The 11,518-nt window shown below is 44.9% G+C and overlaps 1 pseudogene; it reads left to right on the top strand.

Moving 5' to 3' along the window:
• Positions 1–10,458: 10,458 nt before the first annotated feature.
• On the top strand, positions 10,459–11,085 carry LOC112860573 (AP-2 complex subunit sigma pseudogene; annotated as a pseudogene).
• The last annotated feature ends 433 nt before the right edge of the window (positions 11,086–11,518 follow it).

Raw genomic sequence — 11,518 nt, 5'->3', positions numbered from 1 at the left:
ATAAATAAATAAACAAATAAATAAGTCACATCTGGGGTGCTTGGGTGGCTCATCGGTTAAGCGTCTGACTTCAGCTCTGGTCGTGATCTCACAGCCTGTGTTGGTCTCTGTGCTGACAGTGCAGAGCCTGCTTGGGATTCTGTGTCCCCTTCTTTCTCTCTGCCCCTCCCCCACTTGCTCTCTCTCTCTCTCAAAATAAATAAATATACTTAAAAAAAAAAGTCACATCCATCACACTTGCAAATGAACCACAAAAAAGAAAAAAAATACCAAAAATGGAAACAAATACCATTACGATTTCGAAAGATGGAGTTGCAATCTCTCTAATGCCAGATTTTTTATTTGATAATAAATGTAAAACTTAGGGGAAAAATAGGGGTGCCTGGGGGGCTCACTTGGTTAACCACCTGACTTCGGCTCAGGTCATGATCTCGTGGCTTAGTGGGTTCAAACCCCATATTGGGCTCTGCACTGATAGCACAGAGCCTGCTTGGGATTCTCTCTCTGACTCCCTCTTTCTCTGCCCTCCCCCACTCACGCTTTCTCTCTCTCTCTCTTTCTCAAGAATAACTAAATAGGGGCGCCTGAGTGGCTCAGTCGGTTAAGCCGCCTACTTCGGCTCAGGTCATGATCTCGCGGTCCGTGAGTTCAAGCCCCGCGTCGGGCTCTGTGCTGACAGCTCAGAGCCTGGAGCCTGTTTCAGATTCTGTGTCTCCCTCTCTCTGACCCTCCCCCGTTCATGCTCTGTCTCTCTCTGTCTCAAAAATAAATAAACGTTAAAAAAAAAATTAAAAAAAAACCTAAATAAACCTTAAAAAAAAAGTTAAAAAAAAAAAAAACTTAGGGGAAAAAATATTCATTCCCTTTGGCCACAATAATGGCAAAGGCTGGTCTGATTTTTTCCACACATTTTGGAGAGAGGGCCAGTTTGCAAAGAACTAAGAGTGCAAGGAGCTCTTCTGTGGCATTTACTGCCTGCTAAGCACTATTCTCAATGGTTTACGTGGATTAACGCTTTAAATCCTAACACCAGTTACACGTGGCAGCTACTGTTATTATTTCCTCTTTACGGATGCCGAAAGCCCAAGCACAGAGAGATTCAGTGACTCAATCAGGCTGACACAACTAGTAAATAGCGAAGCTGGGATTTGAACCCAGGTAGTCTGGTTTGACAGTCTGAACTTTCAAATGGTGCTGCTAGCAACAAGGCTCTGGAAGCACAGTTGTGTCTGACAGGAGAGAATGGACTTCAAATGGATGTAGCAGTGAATTATCAGATCACAAGTGAGACTGCAGCACAGGGTGCACTTAAAGGTGATTTTAAAGGATCCCAAATATTTTATCTTCTTTTGCGGGGGTGGGGGGGGGGGGCGCGTGAGCAGGGAGGGGCAGGGGGGAGGGAGAGAAAGAGAGAGAGACAGAGAGACAGAGAGACAGAAATGCCCCCCAAGCAGTCTCCATGCTCAGCGAGGTTGGGCTTCCATCCTATGACACTGGGATCAAGACCTGGGCCAAAATCAAGAGTCTGATGATCCACGGACTGAGCCACCCAGGCGTCCCCTAGTGTTTTATATTAAAGCCTAAAGAGTTAACCTTTCTCAGTTTAATTTTCTCTAAACCTATCTTCCTTCTGAGGTGAGACAGACCCCCGTGCATACTTCCTTCTAGAAATGAGAGTCGCCTCAGTGCGTTAGGCTTAGATCAGCTATTTCTGGAGCAACTGTGAAGTTGCTGTGAAAGAGCAAGGAGCCATCATTACAGCAGACGAAATAAGAGTTTGGAGAAGAAACCAAACTGGATCAGAAAATCACAAGTTTTGGGCAATCATTTTCATCTTTTTAATCCTCCCCTCACCACCTTGATTGTGAAAGATTTATTTCAGTTCCATTAAAGAGCAATTTCCAGAACGAGGGGTCTGAGTGGCTCAGTCAGTTAAGCATCCTAATCTTGGTTTCCGCTCAGGTCATGATCTTGATCTCACAGTTGGTGGGTTTGAGCCCCTCTGGCTTTGTTCTGATAGCCAGAGCCTGCTTGAGATTCTCTCTCTCCCTTCTCTCTGTCCTTCCCCCGCTTGTGCTCTCTCTCCAAATAAACTTAAAAAAAAATTTTTTTTTCAACGTTTTTATTTATTTTTGGGACAGAGAGAGACAGAGCATGAACGGGGGAGGGGCAGAGAGAGAGAGGGAGACACAGAATCAGAAACAGGCTCCAGGCTCCGAGCCATCAGCCCAGAGCCTGACGCGGGGCTCGAACTCACGGACCGCGAGATCGTGACCTGGCTGAAGTCGGACGCTTAACCGACTGCGCCACCCAGGCGCCCCCCAAAAAATTTTTTTTAATAGAGCAATTTCCAGACCAAAAGCTGTGGATTGATGAACTGCCACGGAGTCAAATTTACTCCTACCCCTGTTTTGTGGAACTCCTCGGTGCCTCTGGCCTGCATGGAGATCCCAGGCCATCCCCGGGCCCATCTGGAAATGCACGTTGCAAGGGAGCCGGTCTTAAAACCGGTTTACTATCAACATTTTCACCCTGTAACCTTAAACCCAGCAATGAAATAAAAAACAGCATGTTTGTATGATTTCCACCATATTAGAAACAAAATCTGATGACTACCCAGCCCAGAGTTAAGGAAAACGAAATTCATAGTCTTGAACGCATTAAGATGCTTACTGAAAATCTTATCCCACGCATTAAATAATCACTGGTCACAAACTGTAATTCAGAGTTATTATTTCCTTAAGACCTATAACTACAACCTAAGTTCTTTGGATGGTAATTTTGATGTGTGTGAATGTCTTTGATCAGTTTTGTAAATCCCTCCACCATCTGAAAAGCAATTTTAGTTGATGTGATTATGTGTTAAGAAGCACTGTTTAACTGCTCTTAGAAATTTTGTCCTAATGCCCTTGTCTCAGACTTCTCTAAGAGATACTTTGTAATCCTTTAGGGGGAATGGATTTCTATTGGTGGTTACTTTTTTTTTTTTTTTTTCCCCCAAACGGTACAGATGCTAATGAAGATTTGCTGGTTACCTGTTTAAAGAAAATCATTAAGGCATTTTAAAGTGTCTTTATAGGCCTGGTACCCGGTGCTTTCTTTCATAGGCTTGGAGAGAGAGGAGACCAATGCCAATAAGTAACAGATGAAAAATTCTATGAAGCATATTTGCTAATATTAACAGCATTTTTCTGAATGTTGTTTATTATGTAAACTAAAGGGCTGTTGTTCTACAGTGAAAAGGAGCAGATAAGCCAATCACTATGGAAAATGGGTTTCTAAATGGTTTGTAAAATAAAATGTTATTCTATTAATATGTTTTATACATTCATTATAGGAGATAATGAAAATACTAAAAAAGTTTAAAGAAAACAGTAAAATCCCTCATAATCTCACCTCCCAGAGGAAAAAATATTAACATTTATCTCACTTTTCTACGCATATCCCACACGTATTTTTAACATCTGTTTTTGTGATCCGGCTTTGCTCAGGTTTTTTCCCTTTCCTCAATGATCAAGGCGTGGTGAGAGGTCAAGCTGGTCCCTAAGGCTTATTCCTTCCCTGGATGAGTTCATTCCTAGCAAGGTCTTCACAGCCTCATTCAGCCTTCTGACAGACATACCCCGGGCCGTGACAGAAAAGCCCAGGCATTTCTGCATTTTAGCTTGGACCCAGCCTGGGCCATCTGTCCCTACATTTAGTGTGAAGAATGAGAACTATGGCAGCCGCCTTCTTATGGTGGGAGGGTGGTCACAGTGGGAAGGGGCACTGTGGCTCTGTGCAGTTCTAGGGGATGAGGCTGGGACTGATGGGAAATGGAATGGTCTTACTTGAAAAGCATTAGGTTTTCTGCCCTTGGTTACAGTCACTTGTCAGGATGGTTGTGGGATGTAGAGGAAGTGGAGCAGAGACACCTGATGACAGTGTGCTTTCCGGAGGCTCTGAGACTCCACTTGTCTCCAGGGTTGACCTTCTCTCTCCGCATCAACATCTTGAACATGGCTATAGCCACAGGGCTCACAATGGTGTGTGGTACATTGTCGGTGCTCAGTATTTGTTCGAAGAAATAAATGAATGCCTCAGTGAACCTGACTGCTGTGATTACTCCTTTGCCCTCCGTTCTGGAGACTGTGTACAAACAACTAGGCTGGAATTTTGCACAGGCTTTGATGGAAAGGATGAACTGCTGGCTTCTTAGCTCACAGAATGACCCATTCTCTGTTGTTTCTTGGGAAGACCCAGGGTCTGGGTTTTCACACAGTGGTATGTGGAATGGACTGGGAGACAGCCAATTTGGGCTTCTTCATCTACCAAACAAAACAAACCCAAACATTTGATGTGATGGATGGAATCCCCAAATGGATGATTTCACTCACTTTTTTAAACAATGCTGTGAGACCACTGGCCTCCTGCAGGCTTTCTCTTGGTGGGGGGTGAGGGAGGAGTAGTGGGCTGCAACGGGGGAGCAATTACAAGTGCGAAAGGATTAAAAAGACAGGCAATTACTTTAAACTAGCAAACACCCTTTTCAGGGATCCAATGTTACAGACAACCCAGACCGACAATACAGAGATCTAAAACTAAGTATTGCTATGTTTTTGTAACGTGAGGAACCGATGTCTTTTTTAAACCTCTGTACTTGGGGCGCCTGGGTGGCGCAGTCGGTTAAGCGTCCGACTTCAGCCAGGTCACGATCTCGCGGTCCGTGGGTTCGAGCCCCGCGTCGGGCTCTGGGCTGATGGCTCGGAGCCTGGAGCCTGCTTCTGATTCTGTGTCTCCCTCTCTCTCTGCCCCTCCCCTGTTCATGCTCTGTCTCTCTCTGTCCCAAAAATAAATAAACGTTGAAAAAAAAAAAAATTTAAACCTCTGTACCAAATGACACTTTAGGACTTCATCATATTAATATTTTCTGGCCTGCTTGAGTGAATACAAACAGCAGTCCCATAAGCAGAGAGCAACTCACATACAGATTCGAAGCGAAGGCTTTAGAAATTATATATCTCAGTTAATTCTACGTTGAGGAGTGGAGAGGAAACCATCAGCCAGGAGTGAAGGTCTGTTTTTTGCTTTGTCATGTGCACGTGGGGATGCCTGGGAATCTCCACAGAGCTGTGGTCAGAGAAGCTTTCAATTTGAAAGAGTGATAAGGGATGGGTGTTTCTTAGAGGTGGCCTCGGGGTGATGCAGGTAACTGGAAATACCTTTCTCCACCCTACACAAGAATGCCGAAGGTCAACCTACTCGCCCCCTTCATTCACACCAGTGTGGTTTACAGAGACTGAACAACATGAGTGGGCACATTCTCAGGGTTTTTAGGGAACACATTGTATCTTGAGGCATTTCATCTGTAGAACCTGTTTAGGTAGGATACTGTTGGATCTTTACTCAGGGCAAATAAAAACTTCTTTGTGCTGCTTGAGCGAGAAAATATGTCCGGTGTTCCCTTCCGGAACTGGCAGTTACCACAATATACACTGGCTTTGGACCAGTTTGGACACAGGTGAGTTCAACCAGACATACAACCACCAACTAGTTGTGTAGAGATAGCACTTTCTAGACTAACATGTCAATTACCGGTATTTACTGACTAGGCAAATAATGTTATACCCCCTCAGCAACACATCCAGTAGCCAGAGGGAATGTTACAGGGCAGTAATTTTGAATCTGGCTAGGAAAATAGCCCACAATAATTGGGCAGGAGGGATATGCACAGCATGACTTTAGCCCTGGGACTAAATCTGATCTGCTGTCAGGAAGGAGGCTTGAGGCTTCAGTACTCTTCCTGGACTCCTTGCCTGGCCCCCAGAACTAGACCGCCATCAGTCCTACTTAGCCTCCTCCTTCCCTAGTAACTAGACCTGCCCCAATCAGGCTGTGCCTGCCAACCTTTCCTTTTTTTTTTCCTCAGTATTTTTCCAAGCTGAGGGACTAAATGAAAATGTAGAGGGGCACCTGGGTGGCTCAGTTGGTTAAACATCCAACTTTTGATTTCAGCTCAGGTCATGATCTCACGCTTCATGGGTTGCAGCCCTGGACTGGACTCTACACTGACAGGGCAGAGCCTCTCTCCCTCTCTCTGCCCCTCCCACATGCTCTCTCTGCCTCAAAATAAATAAATAAATTTTTAAAAAAGTGTACAGCGATTGTCTTCGTGATCTCTCTGAGGCTGGTTAGCTCAGCCCTCCCCCTTCATTTGAGTGAGTTCTATGGAAGCTTACTTCTCTATTCTAGTAAGGCTACAATATACTAACCCCCACTGCCCCATCTTCTGCTCTCACCCTTGATAAACACTTCTCTGTCCCCCTCAAAGATTCCTAAGAAATTGTTCTTTTATAAAAGGTTTGCCAGGGTGAGGGGAGGGAGGGAGTTAGGGGTGGGGTAAGGAGGCAGGGGAGTTACATCACTCACACACAGAATTGCACTTAGAAAAGTCCTCTAGGGGCGCCTGGGTGGCTCAGTGGGTTAAGCTTCTGACTTTGATTCAGGTCATGATCTTATGGTTCATGGGTTCGAGCCCTGCGTCGAGCTCTGTCCTGACAGCTCAGAGCCTGGAGCCTGCTTCAGATTCTGTGTCTTCCTCTTTCTCTCTCTGCCCCTCCTCTGCTCGTGCTCTGTGCCCCTCTCTCTCAAAAATGAATAAACATTAAAAAAAAAAAGTCCCCTAGATGTGCCTCTTTTCCCCTAAATCTCTGCCTTTGTATGCTTCTCCCTCAGCTTCAGTATCCCATCCTTCCTCTTCACCTCAAATTTCCCATCACATGCACCTCACCCCTTTGCTTATGCCAACTAATTGGCTCTTGGACTGGCAGAAGATGACTTTGGGGTCCAAAAACAAGAACTCCCCCAGATACCAGGCTCCTCCTGGTGGAGAAAATTTTAAGTATCAGGCCATTTTTTTCTGTTTTCTCTTTTCTTCCATCACCTGCACCACCTCATCTAGCCAACCTGCACATCCCCTCCTTTGAGTCCCCATGCCAAGCCCACATCTCTGATAGTGGCAGCTTCTCTTTGTGCCACACCAATTTCTGGAGTGAGCTCAAGTCCACAAATAGACACCTACTGATGCAAGTTAACACAGCCCCTCTGTTCTGACTCAAAGCTTTCAGTGACCCCCACACAGGGCCAGCTTCATGGGTGTGAAGCCTGTGTGGTGGCACAGGGTCCCATGTTTAGAAGGGCCCTGATATTGGGGCACCTGGGTGGTTCAGGGAGTTGAGATTCTGACTCTTGATTTGAGCTCAGGTCATGATCCCAGGATCATGGGATCGAGGCCTATACTGGGCTCCACACTGAATGTGGAGCCTGCTCAGGATTCTCTCTCTCTCTCTCTCTCTCTCTCTCTCTCTCTCTCGGTCTCTCTCTCTCCTGCCCCTATCCCCTGCATGCACTCTCTCTCTTTCAGAAGAAGGAGGGGGGGCCTGACATGGTTTAATGCTCTGCTGTCACCATGATGAAATTCTTAATATGTATGCGCAGGGGGCCCCACATTTTTATTTTGTACTGGGCTGTGAAAATTAGGTAGCCGTTCAGCCCACACATGACCTTCACAGAAAATCTCACTTTGGGGGTGACTGTGTGGCTCAGTTGGTTAAGCAATCAACTTTGGCTGAGCCATGATCTCACGGTTCATTAGTTCGAGCCCCACATTGGGTGAACTTGAGCCTCACTTCTGGTGAGCATGAGCCCCACTGGGATTCTCTCTCCCTATCTCTCTCCCTTTCTCTCTACCCCCCACTCACTTGCACCCTCTCTCTCTCTCTCTCTCTTTCAAAAAAAAAAAAAAAATCTCCCTTCCTTCAAAGCAGTTTCTCCACGAACCTTAACCTCCAGGCCAATCTGCCTTGCCCAACCTGGCCCCCACTCGCCATGGCATGCTGTGCCTGGAGAGGGCAGTTGTGTAGATGGAGATAGTGGGGTCCCTCTTTCACTCTAAAGAAGCCATGGAAACCAGGATTCCTGGCAAAGAGTTGAGGGGGAGAAGGCACGGAGGTCTGAGGACGGAAGAAGAGCCTCTGCAAAAGTATCCACCTCGCCCACGTGTTAATTCTAGAGATTATACCAGAAGAGAGAATTCCTCTGTGGTAAAGTCCTTTCCATCTGTTTTAAAGATAAGAATTTTCCTCAGAGGGTCAACACCCCACATGATTGTTCTCTACCACGCTGTGAACAAGCTGTTGTAAGCTGATCACCGGTGGAGGTCTTGGCACAGGAAAAGATTTGAAGAGGAAATGAGGGTACTTTTGTGACTTGGAAGAGAGTGACTCACAAAGGAGCAATCTGAATGAGGCCTGACACAGTGGACACCAGGGCAGGAAAGTCAAAAGAAGGAGAACCGGGTGGAGGCAGAAAGCTGCTGAAGAAATATTTCTTCTACTTCACAAGTGTGCTGGACTCGGAGTGCCTGGGTGGCCCCAGTCGGTTGAGCCTCTGACTTCGGCTCAGATGGTGATCTCACGGTTTGTGGGTTCGAGCCTGCATTGAGCTCTGTGCTGACCGCTTGGAGCCTGGAGCCTGCTTCAGATTCTGTATCTCCCTCTCTCTACCCTCCTCCACTTGCACTCTGCCTCTCTCTCTCGAAAATAAATAAACATTAAAAAAATTTTTTTTAAAAACCCACACACACAAATAGCAAAACACAAGTGTGCTAGATTCAGAACAAAAGCTTTCCTTCCCAGCCTCTCCTGACAGGGCTATATTAATTTCCTATGGCTGCCATTTTTTTTTTTTTCCCAATAACAAATTACCATAGCCTAGGTGGCTTAAATCAGCAGAAACGTACTCTCTTACAGTTCTGCAGACTAGAAGTCCGAAATCAAGGTGCTAGCAAGGTTCGTTCTTTCCAGAGGCCCTCAGGGAGAATCTGTTTCATGCCTGTCTCCTAGCTTTTGGTCACTACCTGCAATCTTTAGTTTTTCGTGGCTTGTGAATGCATCATTCCAATCCTCGCCTCCACCTACATGGCGTCCTCTCCTCTGTGTCTCTGTGTGTCAAATCTTCCCCTTTTTCTCACAGAGACACCAGTTACTAGATTTAAGGCCCAGTCTAAATGCAGGATGATTTCATCTAGAGAACCTTAAGTAATCATACTTCCAAAGAGCCTATTCCCAATAGTCAACAATATGGAATTACATACTTCAAAATTACTAACAGACTACATTTTAAATATTCTCACCACACACACAAAAAAAATGATAGTTATGTGAGGTGATAGAAGTATTAACCAAAGCCATGGTGGCAATCATATGGCAATATATAAATGTATCAAATCAACATGTTAGAACCTTAAACTTTAAGAAATAACTTACTTTCACAAAAGGTCACATTCAAAGGTATAGAGGTTAGGATTTGTATACGTCTTTTTGGAGCTACAATTCAATACATGACAGGGTCTTCACATTTTCAGTTTGTTTGCTTCGTATTCATGCTTTTCTTGAATTTTGAGCTTTGCTTTTTCCCTGGATAGGAATCGCAAAATCCTAAGACTGATTATTAAATAATAACAGCAAAGCCTCAATAAATCCAAGAATTTTATAAGTATGGACCACAAGAGATTCTGCAGTATCTCCCAGATCCCAGGAAAATGGAGAAAGAGTAATAGCAAAATGCCTTTGATCCCTTCAGTAGGAAAGTTTCAATATGAGCCAAGTCCTAGGCTTAAAATTTTGTTGTGCATTAGTCACAACATAGAAACGTGTGTTTACAGTCCTGGAACTGAAATGGAAAAGTAACAAAAATGTGCTTCTAGGAGACTTCATTAGACTTATTTGTTTGTGGGAAATCATGTAAAAGCCCAACACAATATTTGTGAATAAAACCTCTAATGACTGAATCCTATCTGCTACTCCCTTCTATGCTTTTAGGAAAAAATTGCTTTTCTGCAAATTATACCAAAACACCACCACAGATGAACAATCAGAAATAATGCATGACTCCTAGTCACTAAAGAGAGATTCCATTACCCTGAGAGATCTGGCATACTAAAATTATTAAAAGAGGAAAACAATCTTATAAAAAGTTAGGGTTTTTTTCTTCTCATTAATCTTCAGCACCCTGGTTCAGTTCTATTCAAGCATTGTCATGGCTTGGATCAAGGCCATAGAATATTCTGCAGGTTTGAGATTGAAATTCATCCCTCCGAATGCCAATTTTCTTTTTAGGATGCCAGGTTACCTCCCATTTCCTTCTTTTATGTGCAGAAAAATCCCAAACACCCCAGGGTGTCATCCTAATCACATTTAATGACTGGTAATATCACCATGCAATTAACTTAAGGAATTGTTTTCACGGATCACTTCTCGGCCTTTTGGCTAAGATCAAGTGTAGGAATTGTTTTCATGGAAAAGTAAACTAGAAGGAATAACCCAGAACATCATGAAAATGATAAATAAGGGGAAGTAGACTACCAGGTATTAAAATACATCACGTGGCTACGATTCCTAAAACTGTGGGGAGAAAAAAATGAACTCTTGCCAGAGCTGGAGCTGCCCGATAGCCACCAGACTGAGCAGCTGGGGTCCAGACAGCAGTCCCCAGATCTGCTACATCCTCAACCAGGACCGCATGGGCAAGATGCACCTGGCCACATGGTACATGCAGTTCGATGACGATGAGGAACGGGTTGAATGAGGAGGTGCACGCGTAACCACCGTGCGAGATCAATCACACCAACCTGGTGGAGGTCTGCATTTCTAGATCACTTCCCAATGCTAGGCAATCCACAACTTCGTGGAGGTCTTAAAGGAGTATTTCCAAAATGTCTGTGAACTGGACCTGGTGTTCAACTTCTACAACGTTTACACGGTTGTGGACAAGGTGTTCCTGGCTGGCAAGATCCCAGAGACCAGCCAGCAGATGGTGAAACAGCTGCAGATGCTCCACTCCTTGGGGAGAGAGAGGGCAGCCAACCCCTCCACCCTGGCCACTGGCTCCCTGCTCACCCCCTTTCCAGGTGAGGGCCACCCTGGTGCCCTCCTCAGCTGCCCAGGAGGAAGGCACCAGCTGGGCCTGGGCCACTGGGGAGAAGACTGCACCCCACTGCCTCTGGGCACAGCCTCGGGCAGAAGCCACCTCGTGGGCACTGAGTAACCATGCAGTTGTTGGGTGACATTGTGAGTGCATGTGTGGAGCCCCCAATAAATCTGTGGTCCCATCAAAGACACATGGAACTATCACATAAACACCCACATGAATGAATGGGACAGAAGAACGAGACAAAAATGAGACAAATCTCATGAATGTGACATGACATAGGTAACATTTTAAGTCAACTGGATACCTTTTGGAAAAAAGGACATTTGAATCCCTTCTTCACAACTTAAAGTAAAAATACTAATCTAATACTAAAAATGCATCAAAGGGAAACATGTAAAAAAACAAAGCAAGCTAAGTAGCCCTATCAACAATAGCCCAAGTATTGAAAGAGCCCAAATGTCCATTGACAGATGAATGGATAAAGAAGATATGGTATATAATATATACATATACACACACACACACACACACATACCTACAGTGAAGT

This window comes from Puma concolor, chromosome A1 (assembly GCF_028749965.1).
Source record: "Puma concolor isolate L17-30 chromosome A1, mPumCon1.1.hap2, whole genome shotgun sequence".
Lineage (NCBI taxonomy): Eukaryota > Metazoa > Chordata > Mammalia > Carnivora > Felidae > Puma > Puma concolor.
The sequence above is the reverse complement of the archived record's forward strand: the minus strand, read 5'-3'. Positions and strand labels throughout refer to the sequence as shown.